We start from the raw sequence: 17,942 nt of genomic DNA on the forward strand, positions 1-17,942 counted from the left end.
TGCAACTTTACGGCTCCAGGTCTCAGAAAACGTCAAGCTCAGCACTTTGTAGAAATCAGAAAATACCAAACAGGATCCAACAGGCTGAAACAAATAGAGCCGCAGGCGTAGCGCGCCCCTGAAACTCACGCTCCAGCTAACAAGACTTAGATCTCAGGTTTGTCTGGAGCCTTATCTGCTGTGACACTTGTAATAATGTGATCTCTACAAAACGGAAAAAAAAGTATAGAAAATACAATGTAACTGAAAAGAGTAACCGAGCATTAATGGAAGACGTCAGATACCGAAGAAACATCAAAGGAGCGATCATTACTACTATCTACAAGAATATAACTACTATAATACTGCCCCTATGTACAAGAATATAACTACTATAATACTACCTCCTATGTACAAGAATATAACTACTATAATACTACTCCTATGTACAAGAATATAACTACTATAATACTACTCCTATGTACAAGAATATAACTACTATAATACTACCTCCTATGTACAAGAATATAACTACTATAATACTACTCCTATATACAAGAATATAACTACTATAACACTGCTCCTATGTACAAGAATATAACTACTATAATACTACCTCCTATGTTCAAGAATATAACTACTATAATACTACTCCTATGTACAAGAATATAACTACTATAATACTACTCCTATGAACAAGAATATAACTACTATAATACTACTCCTATGTATAAGAATATAACTACTATAATACTAACTCCTATGTACAAGAATATAACTACTATAATACTACTCCTATGTACAAGAATATAACTACTATAATACTACTCCTATGTACAAGAATATAACTACTATAATACTACCTCCTATGTACAAGAATATAACTACTATAATACTAACTCCTATGAACAAGAATATAACTACTATAATACTACTCCTATGTACAAGAATATAACTACTATAATACTACCTCCTATGTACAAGAATATAACTACTATAATACTACTCCTATGTACAAGAATATAACTACTATAATACTACTCCTATGAACAAGAATATAACTACTATAATACTACTCCTATGTACAAGAATATAACTACTATAATACTACTCCTATATACAAGAATATAACTACTATATTACTACTCCTATGTACAAGAATATAACTACTATAATACTACTCCTATGTACAAGAATATAACTACTATAATACTACGCCTATGTACAAGAATATAACTACTATAATACTATCTCCTATGTACAAGAATATAACTACTATAATACTACTCCTATGTACAAGAATATAACTACTATAATACTACTCCTATGTACAAGAATATAACTACTATAATACTACTCCTATGTACAAGAATATAACTACTATAATACTGCTCCTATGTACAAGAATATAACTACTATAATACTACTCCTATGTACAAGAATATAACTACTATAATACTACGCCTATGTACAAGAATATAACTACTATAATACTGCTCCTATGTACAAGAATATAACTACTATAATACTACTCCTATGTACAAGAATATAACTACTATAATACTACTCCTATGTACAAGAATATAACTACTATAATACTACTCCTATGTACAAGAATATAACTACTATAATACTGCTCCTATGTTCAAGAATATAACTACTATAATACTACTCCTATGTACAAGAATATAACTACTATAATACTACTCCTATGTACAAGAATATAACTACTATAATACTGCTCCTATGTTCAAGAATATAACTACTATAATACTACTCCTATGTACAAGAATATAACTACTATAATACTACTCCTATGTACAAGAATATAACTACTATAATACTACTCCTATGTACAAGAATATAACTACTATAATACTACTCCTATGTACAAGAATATAACTACTATAATACTACTCCTATGTACAAGAATATAACTACTATAATACTACTCCTATGTATAAGAATATAACTACTATAATACAACTCCTATGTACAAGAATATAACTACTATAATACTACGCCTATGTACAAGAATATAACTACTATAATACTACTCCTATGTACAAGAATATAACTACTATAATACTACTCCTATGTACAAGAATATAACTACTATAATACAGCTCCTATGTACAAGAATATAACTACTATAATACAACTCCTATGTACAAGAATATAACTACTATAATACTGCTCCTATGTACAAGAATATAACTACTATAATACTGCTCCTATGTACAAGAATATAACTACTATAATACTACTCCTATGTACAAGAATATAACTACTATAATACAACTCCTATGTACAAGAATATAACTACTATAATACTACCTCCTATGTACAAGAATATAACTACTATAATACTACTCCTATGTACAAGAATATAACTACTATAATACTACTCCTATATACAAGAATATAACTACTATAATACTGCTGTTTATGCATTAGACCATCTTGGAGGTGTATAAGACAATGTCTTCTTAGTTTGGTTTCTCGGATACAGTAACACTTGGTTCTATTAACCTTGCACTTGCTGCTCTGTGAGATTATTGCTATAATCCTGGCCGCGGGTGCGTTCTAGGTCGCCTCAGCAGTACAATCCCTTAGATGATGGCGGCCGCAGCCTCGGTATCTGACACCTTTAGGCCCGGGACACTTGGGGCTGGTTGTCAGTTTTGCTGGGTTCATTAGTCATGTGGCCGATGAAACAATATGGAGCTATTAATAGCCGGCGTCTTTTCTCAGCCGCGCACTTTCTGTTCCCTCAGGCCTGGGTTACCTGTTCGCTGCCGAGTCAAAATATTAGCTGAAGGTAGAACTTCCATGTGGGCAGGAGCGAGGACGGCTGCCAAACAACACAACATGCCAGCTCCACATTAGGTTTCATCAGGCACTTTCTGTAATTATCTGGATGGATTTGCCGCCTGGGTGGCCCCGGGGAACATGGTGTAAACCCATTACACTAATTATCCCGAAATCAATACTCTTAAAGGGAAATAGTAACTAATTATCATGACTGGTCAACTTTTGGAAAGTCATGATCTTAAAGGGGCAGGACTTATGCAAATGTGCAACAAAAGAGCGCCTTTCTGTAGTCGGATTTTATGGACATTTCTGGGTGGGGATTATATCATGTGACCAGACAGTCAAATGGGGAGGGGGCAGAAGGGGGCTTAAAGCCCCCCAATGTTCTTCACCCTCACGCTTCCTTTAGTTCTGTTTCCTAAGCGCCCTGTACAATGTATAATGCCCCCTTATTGTGACCCACAAGAGTCCCATTAATTCCCACATACAATATAATGGTCTGTCAGTGTTCCCCACATTATAATGTCCCCTTACTGCTCCCCATACAGTATGAAGTCCTGTCCCAAAAATTATAATGACCCCTTGTGGCCCCCATCCAGTATAATGTCGCCCTTAGTATCCCCGCACAGTATATTGAGGATACAGAGTTGAGGTCGGGACTGTCCCTGTCATTGCAGGATGTTACACAGATCTGGGAGTAGGATTTAGCTGCAGTACCACACACAACCTATGGACAGGGGTGGCACTGTTTCTAGAAGGAAGGGTCTATATATGTCCGGTCCTGGATGACTGATGACTTCCATGATGTCTGGAGAATCCGGTGCCTGACTACAGGAATCTGACAGCAGTTTCTGAGGACATGGTGTGTTCACCCCGTATACACCAGACAGGTCTCATATGTGCTGTCTATATCCCCTCTGCAGATACGATTTCCCGGTGACAGGGGTTACATTGGAGCACCTCTGACCAACGAAGATTGACAGAGTAAGAGTCTCAAGTGTGAGAAAATGTTCTTGTGATAACAGTAAATGGGAGTTTATCCACCGGCCTCCCCCCGGCCTCCTGCTCCTTAGAGACTTGCCATTTCACTCCACTTGGCATATGTGTATGTTTTGCCCTTGGAAATCGAAGCTGGAACCGTCATATTTCAGATATTTGTATATGTGTCACGGGTGCAAACATTTCTGAGAAAATACAGTTTAAAGGGGCAGCAGGGTTCATGAGTGACCAACAAATACTGTGTTACATATACACATATACTGTACATACATACAATAACATACTGTATTACATATACACATATACTGTACATACATACAATAACACACTGTAGAATACTACATATTCACACATACATGTAACATACATATAATACAGTACATGGACACATATGGTATATAATATACATATACTGTACATACATACAATAACATACTGTATAATACTGCACATTCACACATACATGTAACACAGTACATGGACACATATGGTATATAATATACATATACTGCACATATATACAATAACACACTGTATAATACTGCATATTCACACATACATGTAACATACATATAATACAATACATGGACACATATGGTATATAATATACATATACTGTACATGGATACATACAATAACATAATACTGCATATTCAATCACACTTATACATATAATACTGTACATACACATGTGATATATAATATACTGTACATACATACCCACATGCATACAATAACTTACACTGCATACTCACACACACTTATAATATACATGTAATACTGTATAAACACGCATAATATATACCGTACATACACCATAATATTTAGATAATACACATATAATATACATATAATTCTATACATGCATGCATATAATATATACATGTACACATAAATAATAAATGTAACACTGTACATACACATATAATATAAATATAATAATGTACAAGCACATACATATAAAATACATATCACACTCTATATAATGTACAAATACTGTACATACACACACTCATATATCACAACAATTATACACTCACCGGCCACTTTATTAGGTACACCATGCTAGTAACGGGTTGGACCCCCTTTTGCCTTCAGAACGGCCTCAATTCTTCGTGGCATAGATACAACAAGGTGCTGGAAGCGTTCCTCAGAGATTTTGGTCCATATTGACATGATGGCATCACACAGTTGCAGTCGCAGATTTGTCGGCTGCACATCCATGATGCGAATCTCCCGTTCCACCACATCCCAAAGATGCTCCTCTATTGGATTGAGATCTGGTGACTGTGGAGGCCATTGGAGTACAGTGAACTCATTGTCATGTTCAAGAAACCAGTCTGAGATGATTCCAGCTTTATGACATGGCATTGCATTATCCTGCTGAAAGTAGCCATCAGATGTTGGGTACATTGTGGTCAGAAAGGGATGGACATGGTCAGCAACAATACTCAGGTAGGCTTTGGCGTTGCAACGATGCTCAATTGGTACCAAGGGGCCCAAAGAGTGCCAAGAAAATATTCCCCACACCATGACACCACCACCACCAGCCTGAACCGTTACCGATACAAGGCAGGATGGATCCATGCTTTCATGTTGTTGACGCCAAATTCTGACCCTACCATCCAAATGTCACAGCAGAAATCGAGACTCATCAGACCAGGCAACGTTTTTCCAATCTTCAATTGTCCAATTTCGATGAGCTTGTGCAAATTGTAGCCTCAGTTTCCTGTTCTTAGCTGAAAGGAGTGGCACCCGGTGTGGTCTTCTGCTGCTGTAGCCCATCTGTAGCCTCAAAGTTGGACGTACTGTGCGGCGTTCAGAGATGCTCTTCTGGCTACCTTGGTTGTAACGGGTGGCTATTTGAGTCACTGTTGCCTTTCTATCAGCTGGAACCAGTCTGGCCATTCTCCTCTGACCGCTGGCATCAACAACGCATTTCCGCCCCCCACAGAACTGCCGCTCACTGGATGTTTTTTCTTTTTCGGACCATTCTCTGTAAACCCTAGAGATGGTTGTGCGTGAAAATCCCAGTAGATCAGCAGTTTCTGAAATACTCAGACCAGCCCTTCTGGCACCAACAACCATGCCACGTTCAAAGGCACTCAAATCACCTTTCTTCCCCATACTGATGCTCGGTTTGAACTGCAGGAGATTGTCTTGACCATGTCTACATGCCTAAATGCACTGAGTTGCCGCCATGTGATTGGCTGATTAGAAATTAAGTGTTAACGAGCAGTTGGACAGGTGTACCTAATAAAGTGGCCGATGAGTGTACATGTAGCACTATATATCTGAATGATTACTAGTGTACATACACACATACACAATGTACAAATACATGCACATATTGAAACATGATATACATGTACATAGACACATCTATAATTTTTTTCCTGCAGTTCTTTTCACAGAAAGTTCATTCTACCTATAGGGAAACCGTCAGCATTTCCTTAGGTACACGTGATATGAGGGCAGTGGAAATGCTGTTTCCACTCTGCAACCTGTGGATGGGATTGGCTATCCACTTGCAGGGCCTGTATAATGCTGCAGTGTTTACACCTCGCGGGGCCTCATTTTGTAAAATGTTCGTTCTGCTCTCGCACATTTATCTCTGTTTAGTTTTCTGTTATATTTATATTTTATATCCAAAAGGAACTTTAAAAAAACATTCCTCACAATGGAACCAGGTAAAAGGAAAAAAAATAACACCACATCTACCAATCTTTTTTTGTCTCCATTGGTTGGAATTTTGCATGAATGGAATAATTCGATACTTGGAGGCTCGTCTGGGACAAAGCATAGGCAGCAGCAATAACCTTTAGCTCCCCCCACCTGATATGCAAGGGCTGTCTCCGCTGATAATTTAGGATATGGTTACTGGCAATCTGTTCACTATAATATGGGTGGTGCTGGTACTGGTATACGATACCGTATGTGACAGGTAGAATTCTATTATGGCTCCAATTTTATATCGGGGGAGACATTTTGAGATTTTTTTCTTTTTTTATCCCTGCAAGGGGCAATCATAAAAATATTCCAGATATTTCAGGTGTTCGCTTATAATAGACATATGAGTATATGACCCCACCAGGGTGCTCAGGCTCAGTATGGAGCCCCTGTCCTAATCCATTCTATAAGGCCTGCTCACACAGGATGCCATCCTTCCCCTTCCTCCCTTCGTGCAGAGATTTTGCTGAATATTTTGCATCTGTCCAGAAATATCACACACTTTTTTTCGGCTATTAATAGGGTCTGTAAACCCTTCACCCTCCCTCCCTGGTGAGATGCTATTTCTATGGGAAATTCACATGCCCAAATTATGGAACTCCTATAGCAACCGGCCAAAATATTTTATTTTTTTATTGCATGTCTGTGGTGCCTGGGATATAAGACAGAGCCCATTACAGCAATGAAAATGCGAAAAAATGCTGTCGTAGAGAATATTTTGTGGCACTAAGGAATACAATAATGAAATATGGATAATATTTTAGATGGCACCAAACGAGGGGGCAGTGACAGGGCAACGAACATGGTGAGGCCTATACTTCTGTTAGAAAAATTAGCACATTTATTTGGAGAATATTCTATTTAGACTTTTTATTTTTTTGAGAAAATTTCCTTTAGGGATCGAAGATATTGACACCCCCCCCCCCCAGTCATATTGCCCATTACAGTTCTGAAAGACAAAGGTTTCACACAGCTTTTTATAAACTCTGAATGGCATATACTGGGGTATCATGGGGCCTCCAGAGAAAAAGATTGAGGACACATAACCCACCTATAGAGAATGAGGACACATCTAAAGTGATGTCTGTCTGCAGTGGTCCAGGTTCCTAATAGCTAGACAATACAAACTTAGTCAGTCTGATACTACACCAGATTTATCACAGTGACTGATACTACCCCAGATTTATCACAGTGACTGATACTACATCAGATTTATCACAGTGACTAATACTACATCAGATTTATCACAGTGACTGATACTATACTACACCAGATTTATCACAGTGACTGATACTACATCAGATTTATCACAGTGACTGATACTAAACCAGATTTATCACAGTGACTGATAGTACACCAGATTTATCACAGTGACTGATACTACACCAGATTTATCACAGTGACTGATACTACACCAGATTTATCACAGTGACTGATACTACATCATATTTATCACAGTGAATGATACTAGATCAGATTTATCACAGTGACTGACACTACATCAGATTTATCACAGTGACGGACACTACACCAGATATATCACAGTGGCTGATACTACATCAGATTTATCACAGTGACTGATACTACACCAGATATATCACAGTGACTGATACTACACCAGATTTATCACAGTGACTGATACTACATCAGATTTATCACAGTGAATGATACTACATCAGATTTATCACAGTGACTGATACTACACCAGATATATCACAGTGACTGATACTACATCAGATTTATCAAAGTGACTGATACTACATCAGATTTATCACAGTGACTGATACTACACCATATTTATCACAGTGACTGATACTTCATCAGATTTATCACAGTGACTGATATTACACCATATTTATCACAGTGACTGATACTACACCAGATTTATCACAGTGACTGATACTACATGAGATTTATCACAGTGACTGATACTACATGAGATTTATCACAGTGACTGATATTACACCATATTTATCACAGTGAATGATACGACATGAGATTTATCACAGTGACTGATATTACACCATATTTATCACAGTGACTGATACTACACCAGATTTATCACAGTGACTGATACTACATGAGATTTATCACAGTGACTGATATTACACCATATTTATCACAGTGACTGATACTACATGAGATTTATCACAGTGACTGATATTACACCATATTTATCACAGTGACTGATACTATACCAGATTTATCACAGTGAATGATACTACACCAGATTTATCACAGTGAATGATACTACATCAGATTTATCACAGTGACTGATACTACACCAGATTTATCACAGTGAATGATACTACATCAGATTTATCACAGTGACTGATATTACACCAGATTTATCACAGTGACTGATATTACACCAGATTTATCACAGTGGCTGATACAACACCAGATTTATCACAGTGGCTGATAAATCTGACATGTATTTAGATATTTAGACCTTTTAGTTGCATAAATTTACCAGCATTTTTCAGCTGTATTTTGGCACATTTTGGAGCATTGTGGCACATTTAAACTACACCCCCTTTTTCTGAGAATCCACAACCACACGTCTAGCAAGTCGAAAAATGTTAGCCCAAACTACATGTGCCAAAGATGTGCCATGGTTATACCAGTATCTATAATAGTAAATCTTGATCTATGTGGTTTTTGGCACCAATGTGTTCAGTGTCACAATCACAGAATTCATTTTGTGGTCACAGAAATAATTTTAGAGAAAACAAAATCAATATATATATATATATATATATATATATATATATATATATATTATATATGCCTTACAAGTATATTTTCCGTTGCTGTAACACTTTTCATGACTATGACATATTTTTGATGGATTCTGTGTTTAAGTAAAAATAAAATAAATTGTGAACAGATGGCGCCCCATATGATTGCTCATACAGGAGTATATACGGGGGTGGCAATGGCAACTGGGCCAAGGAGGACCCTGAGGTTCATGTTACACCTCTTGTCAGACAAACTTCTGGTGGATCCTGATAAATATATCTCCCTTCCTGATGCTGATTCTTTTCATCCATCCAGGGTATTTAGACCAGAGCTAATTGAACCCCAGTTCCCACTTATATATATGGCACATGTGACTGATTAACCAGAATTCCCAGGATGAGCAGTGCAGGATGGGTATCAGTATTGTGTCTCTGACTGATTTTAGACTTTCCATCTTCTGCTTATTTGTGACATTGTTTCTTTTGTAAATAAGGTTATACATTGTATAAAACTGCAATACAAAGCACAATATTGCCCTTACAGTCCTATGAAAAAGTTTGGGCACCCCTATTAATCTTAATCATTTTTAGTTCTAAATATTTTGGTGTTTGCAACAGCCATTTCAGTTTGATATATCTAATAACTGATGGACACAGTAATATTTCAGGATTGAAATGAGGTTTATTGTACTAACAGAAAATGCGCAATATGCATTAAACCAAAATTTGACCGGTGCAAAAGTATGGGCATCTCAACAGAAAAGTGACATTAATATTTAGTAGATCCTCCTTTTGCAAAGATAACAGCCTCTAGTCGCTTCCTGTAGCTTTTAATCAGTTCCTGGATCCTGGATAAAGGTATTTTGGACAAACAATTCAAGTTCAGTTAAGTTAGATGGTCGCCGAGCATGGCCAGCCCGCTTCAAATCATCCCACAGATGTTCAATGATATTCAGGTCTGGGGACTGGGATGGCCATTCCAGAACATTGTAATTGTTCCTCTGCATGAATGCCTGAGGATTTGGAGCGGTGTTTTGGATCATTGTCTTGCTGAAATATTCATCCCCGGCGTAACTTCAACTTCGTCACTGATTCTTGAACATTATTCTCAAGAATCTGCTGATACTGAGTGGAATCCATGCGACTCTCAACTTTAACAAGATTCCCGATGCCGGCATTGGCCACACAGCCCCAAAGCATGATGGAACCTCCACCAAATTTTACAGTGGGTAGCATGTGTTTTTCTTGGAATGCTGTTTCTTTTTGGACGCCATGCATAACGCCTTTTTTTATAACCAAACAACTCAATTTTTGTTTCCAAAATGAAGCTGCCTTGTCCAAATGTGCTTTTGCATACCTCAGGCAACTCTATTTGTGGCGTACGTGCAGAAACGGCTTCTTTCTCATCACTCTCCCATAAAGCTTCTATTTGTGCAAAGTGCGCTGTATAGTTGACCGATGCACAGTGACACCATCTGCAGCAAGATGATGCTGCAGCTCTTTGGAGGTGTCTGTGGATTGTCCTTGACTGTTCTCACCATTCTTCTTCTCTGCCTTTCTGATATTTTTCTTGGCCTGCCACTTCTGGGCTTAACAAGAACTGTCCCTGTGGTCTTCAATTTCCTTACTATGTTCCTCACAGTGGAAACTGACAGGTTAAATCTCTGAGACAACGTTTTGTATCCTTCCCCTGAACAACTATGTTGAACAATCTTTGTTTTCAGATCATTTGAGAGCGGGCTGTCCATGCTCGGCGACCATCAAACTTAACTGAACTTGAATTGTTTTGTAGAAAGAAATGGTCCAAAATACCTTTATCCAGGATCCAGGAACTGATTAAAAGCTACAGGAAGCGACTAGAGGCTGTTATCTTTGCAAAAGGAGGATCTACTAAATATTAATGTCACTTTTCTGTTGAGGTGCCCATACTTTTGCACCGGTCAAATTTTGGTTTAATGCATATTGCGCATTTTCTGTTAGTACAATAAACCTCATTTCAATCCTGAAATATTACTGTGTCCATCAGTTATTAGATATATCAAACTGAAATGGCTGTTGCAAATACCAAAATATTTAGAACTAAAAATGATTAAGATTAATAGGGGTGCCCAAACTTTTTCATAGGACTGTATATGCCTGCAGCTCACACCCCTCCTCCCCCTCTCCTCTCCATAGACTAATATGTAAAAAGTAATCAGTCTGATAAGCGGAGAGGAGAACAGATTTCTTACATAAGATATATTACAGATTATAACTGGAGTTGCGCTTTATGCAGATACTCAGAATATTGGCAGGCCTCCATATAATACAGCTGTCTTCATCCCCATCCTCTAATGACATGACTCTGTTCATTACGTCCCAGTCTATAAAGCAAAGCTGACATTGTGTCTTCTGTAGAGGTAAATGTAAAAACTGGAAAGATTCAAGATAAATAAAAAAACATGATTACAAATGTTACATAAAAACCTGATATATACAATTCTTTCCCTTTAATTCACCACCTGAGCTGCTGCTCATAGACATTGGGGCAAATGTATGAAGGCTCGAATGATAAATGTGCTCGACTGACAAAGAGAAAGAAAGGTTTATGAAGAGGCTGTGGCCTAAATAATTCATAAATCAGTCGGACGTTCCGGATCCAGAATGGAATTCTACACTAGTTAGGAACTGGCATAGATTTCTATTATAACTCTAGCCAGAAATCTGTCGGGCTAAGCCCAGAGCAATATCTCAGGTATGTCGGAGCCCTGCCCATATTGACACATAGTTTCTTTTTTATGTGTTTTTTTTTTTTATGTCTATAACATGCTCCACCTCCTCAGGCCCTGCATTAGGCATAATACACTACATTAGTTTTGCATGGACTGTCCCTTTAAGGGGGAGATCTGACGATACTCCACCAAAATCTGCATAAAAACTGCATGCTGTATTTTCTAATGGAGTTTTGATGCAGATTTAACTGCACCCAGGTGCACCCACATCCTAAAGCTAAGACCCCAGAGTATAATGGTGGGAGGCCTAGGGGAGGTGATTTAATATAATAAACAGTGTAACTCACCTCTCCTGGGCTCCAGTGTGGATCTACCGGCCTCCACTGGTCACAAAGACGTCATGAATGAGGTCAGAGACCGCTGAGACCCAATCACAGTCCAATCATGTCGGTGTCTTGACGCAAATTGAGGGTAGTGTGAAAAAGCACAGTCTGCAACGTGAGCCCTCAGCCTAAGGCCAGGGCTCACAATGCAAAAACACAGCATTTTGGCCGGGGCGGAAGCGCTACAGCAAAAAATTCTGCATGAGTACCTGAAAAGTGGATGGGATTCTAGCTAATCCTATCCACACATTACTGCAAAATAGTATTGTGCCAAGGATAACTCTGTGGGCTTTCTATGAAAAAAGTTGCGGAAAAAAAACGTGACGCGTTTATGCAGCTGCATTTTTTTTTTTTTTTTGCTGCGTCTCGAAACATAGGGCCTCAATTTAAAAGACCTCCTTGCATTTCTATCCTACCCATCCAGCAGTTAAAGCGTTGACTTGTTGTCCACAGATGAGGCCGCACAGAACTTGTTGCATCTGCAGTAACATTCACAGCTGCGACACATCTCGGTGCGGTCTCCATTACCATGGCCCTGGCATCCTCTTTCAGCAGCTTTCAGTCCCAGCCATGTAAGCCGAGCATTAATACACATTAGGGGGGATCATGTTAGCGATATAATTACGGGACTGTTTTTATTTTCAGATGCTGCCCTGCTCGGGGGGCCGGTGCCAACAGAGCACCTTTTATTCTGCCGCAGAATACCAGCCTGTGCCTGGACCAGGTGGAGAGCCCTGATAATATCTCCTGCAGGAGCGCAGAGTCAATCTCCTCGCCCCTCTGCAGCTGAAGAATTGCAGGCTTTGTGTTTATGGTCGGAGCCTTTTTTGGCTATTGGAGCAGAGGGCGAGTGATGCCCGGGCACAGGACAGGTGCAACAGTGGTCCAAAAAGTAACAATCACTCATACAGTTATTCAGAATAGATGGAATGTGTTAATAAAAACTTATGATTGGGTCTGCATAACCTCAATAGCAACTCCGACTGCAAACTGGTGACTCTGAGCAATTGTAGCTTCACCTTTATCATCACATCTTGGTATAATCTACTTAGGCTGCATTCACACAAGTAAAGTTGCATGCAGTTTTTAAATGAATCTTGGAGCCGTTTCCTAATTTTACAGGTGAAACGCATTTATTCAACATGCAAAACCAAAAACTGCACCAAAAGCTGTATCAAAACTGCATGCAATTTTTTTCCCACTGCTGTTTTAACTGCACAAAGTGATGGGGCCCTTAGGTTCACTCGGCTCTCTTGGTTGACTTGGTCCAGGACCTCAGTTTCTGGATTAAAAAATGGGTAGCTGCGACTTGATGCCGTGCACTCGTTTTTTTGAACCAAAGTCAGGCATCTAGTCCACTCCACAACTGGATGCCTCAGAGGAGTAGAAGGGAGAAGTAGAAGAACTTTCTAGGTATTTCCTTTTCCTTTTGTAACCTTTCTTGACTTTGGCTCAAAAAACACAACAAAATGCTCTGATTTCCAAAATTGCGCCGCTTTTAAACACAAAGTGGGCTTGGGATTGACATGAATCTCATCCACTCTGCAGTTACTGTATAACATCACAATTTTTCCCGCGGCGTTTCTGACACGGGGTGAATTGCAGCGTTTTTGTAAAACCCTGGCCTTACAGAGTTTGGTGCAGATTCTCCTTCTGCAAATTCTTACCATGTGCATGGATCCTTAAGGGTACGGTTAAAATTGCACTGTAAAAAGCAACTTTTGATGCGATTTGTTTTGCAATTTCTTTCATTTTACAGTCGAAACACAACATGTAACATGTAAAATCAAGTACTGCACTAACAACACATGCATTTTTCCCCCCACGCTGTTTTAACTGCACCTATCTGCACCATGTAAATGCAGTCTTAGTGAACATACATGAGCAGGATTACATGGAGATCATTTGCAAAGATGCTGAAAATCTGCCACATAAACCGTCAGCATTAAAGCAAATATGAAATTTTATTTCTCTTGTACATAATGCCAATTTTTTCCGCACGGAAATGTCCACATGTCAAAATCTGCAAATGTGACGCGTAACAAACTGCACCAAAACCTGCACATCCCTCAGACTGTCATCTGTCTTTTGAATGACAGTTATAGAAATGGATGACCTTTATTGGTTTGTTTTATTTATTTAGGCTGTGAGCCCCATATAGGGATCACAATGTACATTTTTTTTCCTATTAGCATGTCTTTTGTAGAATGGGAGGAAATCCATGCAAACACGGGGAGAACATACTGTACAAACTCCTTGCAGATGTTGTTCTTGGCAGGATTTGAACCCAGGCGTCCAGCGCTGCAAGGTTGCAATGCTAACCACTGAGCCACCATGTTGACCCTACTTCCTTTTTTTTTTTTTTTTTTTTTTTTGACCCAACCCACTCATCCGTTGTAAATGTCGCCATTGACTCCCAATATGTTAGAATCAGATGTGTAATGGACACGTCTTGTACAATCAGTTTTTTAACGGTATACAAGGTATAAAGATTACACAGCCCCAAAGTAAAATCAGCAGAACAAGAAAGAAACAGAATTATGAATGCAGCTCTGGCAGTAAGGGAAGCAATAGACATGAAGAGTTAACATTGGAAACATAAATTTACTCCATTATCTGTACACCGTAATATCTTCAGGAATCCTTTCACATATTGAGTTGGCTGAGGCCCCGAAGACGTATTTTGTTTCAGGTTCGTCCCACAGATTTGTTTTGGGTTGAATACGTTCATCACAAACCAGAAGTGAAATTATTTTACCCCGAGGCTTCTTCTGACCCCAAAGTATCATAAATGAAGACCCAATAACAAATGGTTATACTCACCTTGCCTTAGCTCTTCTGGGCTTCCTTGTGGTAACCAATGCCCCTCCATGGGTCCTCCTCTGGCCTCTTCCATCCCCCTGAGTGACCTAATGCACTGAGGCCTGTGATTGGACCTCAGTGGTCACATGACGGCCACGTTATGATGCTACGAAAGTGTCATGACTTCGTCATACTCCATGTGACCACTGAGGCTTGTGATTGTGACATGTGACCCTGAGGCACCAAAAAAAAATTGAAGAGGAGCCAATGGGAGCGCCGAATGCCATGAGGATACCCAGAAGAGGTGAAGGAAGGGGAGCGTAACTATTTGTTATCTATTACCCCTCCCCTCGCCTGGGCCTCCACCTATCACACTCTGGGGTCAGAAGAGTATAATCATTTCACTTTCGGTCTGTGGGTGATGAACCCCTAAAGTTTAAGATTGGGGTCAAACCCGAAACCTTTACTAAATTCAGGACGAATCTGGTTCGAACTGTCCTGTGGAATAAATCAGAGACTGTAACAAAACCAAAATGTCACAAGTCAGTACAACCCTATATCTTGGCACAAGGGGGCACAAATCTTCTTGCACCCCTCCGATCCTTTGGCTGTTCCCCTATGTTTATGAGGTTGAGGAGGGGGTAGTGCGGGTTCACTTTGCAAAATTGGGATCTTCTTCTTTGTGTTTTCTCATTGCCCCATACATAAGTCCCGATACAGCCCACTAATATGTTACCCTTCAGATCAGAGACCCCCCCCCCCCCTCTAATCTGACCTTTGACTCTTGCCACACCAGATTATTAGAAGTCCTGGATTAGGAGGGGTCGCCATAGCTCAGACATTCACAGGACACATTGTATCTTTCTTCATCTACAAACTCTCTTGGATATTGTTTGTGGCTTTTGTAATCTTTGTGTCAATCAATAAAGTATCAAGTGACGCTTCAGTCTCAAGACATTAAGGAAATTCCCTTTATTTAGCCAGGGTTTGACAACATGTTACCCCCAAGTCCTGTGCTGTGTGAGACAGCTGCCGTAGCGTTCAATGTCAGCGGCACGCCCCAAGATTTGGCTCCTGCAAAAGGTCATAATTATAATAAAAGCCGCATTCCTTGGATATATCTTAGATTTATGATTTTATTATTGCAAAATGGAATTAACCTTTAATCTCATAATCTAGTCCAGTTGTTTGTAGTTAGAAAGTAAGGTGGTGGGGCGGGGGCGGGGGGAGGGGTGAGATTGGGATACTTCTATGATGACATTTGGTTCCATCCCGGACATCCCAGGTCCCTCATTCTACTAGAGTATATAGGGTAAGCTAATGACATATATTGTAACAATGTAACCAGGGAACAACTCGTGAACTTCCATCGGGGTGATGTCATATCTGGACCCAAAATCTGTAATGTTCATTTTGTGTCTTTTCAGGGCTGGCTTCCAGTGACATCACTAGATGTAGAGCAGCATCTGTCCGGCCATCCAGGACTCTTTATATGACATCACTAAACAAAAAGAATAGGATTACAAAACACAATGTGTCCGTCCAAGCCTTCCTGTCCCCTTCTAACCCTCCTGTTCCCTGCACCTGTTCCTTATGGAGCGGCAGTCTAATCTACGTGACCCTAATGCTATATAGAGATACCTATATTTAAAGGGAATGTGTTGCCAGAAAATATTTTTATATTTATTTTTAAAGAATATTTTGGTGAGTTTTTTTTTTCTTTTTTAATGTCCATTTTATTATCTATATTTTAAAAAGATCTTAAAAACCCAGCAGTTCTGATTCTGGCCACTAAGCTAAATAATACGCCAAGTGTTTGGTTAGGATAAGTTCAGGGCTTTGCAGGGCCAGTCAATTTCTTCCACGTCAGACTCTCCCAACCTTGTCTGTATGAACCTTGCCTTGTGCTCAGGGAAGTTGGAACAGACAATTGTGCAAAATACCTTGTTAAAACATTAAGATTCCACTACTGCAAAGTCAGAATTGTTCTTTACACCGCTCCACATAACGCTTGACATTGTGCTTTACAGTATTCCATCAATACTTGACATTGTTCTTGGTTTGGCCACAGCATGTTATAGTCACTGCATAGTGTAAGGGAATCTAGAGAATCACATCTGCACACTGCGGAAAAATACACGCAACAGGTACGCTGCGACTTCTTAAAACATTGCGGGCAGTGCACTTTTCCCTGCTCCATCTGACATTAGGCAGTGCACTTTCCCCTGCTCCATCTGACACTAGGCAGTGCACTTTACCCTGCTCCACCTTACACTAGGCAGTGCATTTTATCCTGTTCCATCTGACACTAGGCAGTGCATTTTACCCTGCTCCACCTGACACTAGGCAGTGCATTTTACCCTGCTCCACCTGACACTAGGCAGTGCATTTTACCCTGCTCCACCTGACACTAGGCAGTGCATTTTATCCTGCTCCACCTGACACTAGGCAGTACACCTTACCCTGCTCCATCTGACACTAGGCAGTCCACTTTACCCTGCTCCACCTGACACTAGGCAGTGCACTTTACCCTGCTCCACCTGACACTAGGCAGTACACCTTACCCTGCTCCATCTGACACTAGGCAGTGCATATTACCCTGCTCCACCTGACACTAGGCAGTGCATTTTATCCTGCTCCACCTGACACTAGGCAGTACACCTTACCCTGCTCCATCTGACACTAGGCAGTCCACTTTACCCTGCTCCACCTGACACTAGGCAGTACACCTTACCCTGCTCCATCTGACACTAGGCAGTCCACTTTACCCTGCTCCACCTGAC

The sequence above is a fragment of the Leptodactylus fuscus genome, chromosome 8 (assembly GCF_031893055.1).
Source record: "Leptodactylus fuscus isolate aLepFus1 chromosome 8, aLepFus1.hap2, whole genome shotgun sequence".
NCBI lineage: Eukaryota > Metazoa > Chordata > Amphibia > Anura > Leptodactylidae > Leptodactylus > Leptodactylus fuscus.